This window comes from Chrysochloris asiatica, unplaced genomic scaffold (assembly GCF_000296735.1).
Source record: "Chrysochloris asiatica unplaced genomic scaffold, ChrAsi1.0 scaffold00142, whole genome shotgun sequence".
Lineage (NCBI taxonomy): Eukaryota > Metazoa > Chordata > Mammalia > Afrosoricida > Chrysochloridae > Chrysochloris > Chrysochloris asiatica.
In genome coordinates, this window is record NW_006408660.1 from 2026120 (window position 1) to 2027299 (window position 1180).

Consider the following 1180-nt stretch of genomic DNA (forward strand, 5'->3'; position numbering starts at 1 on the left):
AGCTCATCTGAAATCTGTCCTCCATGGGTGACGCTGCTGGTTATTTAAAATACCAGTGGAATAGCCCTCAGAATCACAGCAATTCAAACCACCACAGCACGACAGACAGACAAGTGGTGGTTGCGTGGTTGCTGTTAAATAGGAATCTCCTTGTGCTAGGCCGGATTTCCGTCCTCAGATGTCAATCAAGAGGCAGAAGTGCAGCAGGGATGACTGGGTTGTAATGAGACTTTGGGCTGCGTTTATGCATCTCTAAGTTGGTCGACCCTGCCTCAAAACCATGATCCAACAGTTAGGCTAGGACGGCGCTCTAGCGTCCTGGGTAAGTAGGACAGCCTGGCCGGCCCCTGCAGTCTCTTCCCACTAGGCAGCGTCTCTCCATCAACCTGGTCTCCAGACACCTCTCACCCGGCCGCTCCGTGGTCTGGGTTTCATTTAACACCTCCACCAGGTCTGCGCAGTTCTCGCACATCGTTTAGCCACCACCTTCCATGATAGAAGCCCTCGTGCTCACAGTCCTCTAGTAGAGTTCTGATTATCAAGCCATCGAGGCTAGGTCAAGTGGGTACTGTCTGCAAGATTGGGTGTTCTTGTGCATCTCTCCTCACTTCATATTGGCTGGATGTTTGACTCTCAGCTCTAGTCCTCTGTGGCTATGTCCTGTCCATGGGCTCAAGTGTCTCCAGTTCTCACCACACTTTGGAGCAAACATCCCTTCCTCTTCTCTCTCTCATCTCCAGGTCAACGGGAGTCAGTGGACTGTGGTTGAACTCAGCTCATTTCTTCATTGCTGCCTTTCCCCCTCTTCCACTCACCAGTAGACCAATGTTGTCGCCAGCAAGCTTACATGCCTGTTTGTGTGTCCCCTTTGAGTTTCAGTCTTAGAGGGGAGTTTGTCCTGAAGGAACTTGATTCTTGCCTTGATGGCTTACTGGCGAACAGCTTGCTTATTCTTGTAGTAGCCAGTCATGCTGACAATTTTGTTTTTGAGTTTTTCTTGATAATCTTTCTTTGAAGATGTATCTCTAGAAGTTCCAGGTTGGTCTGCTTGTCCTTGCTAGTGGGAATGTCCCATCTCATAAGGTTCTGGATGGGACTGAGGATTCCACCTAGGGTCCTATATTCTGCCAAGGCTTTGCAAGAGGCCTATTTCACTGGGCAAGTTCTAGAACCCCTTTTA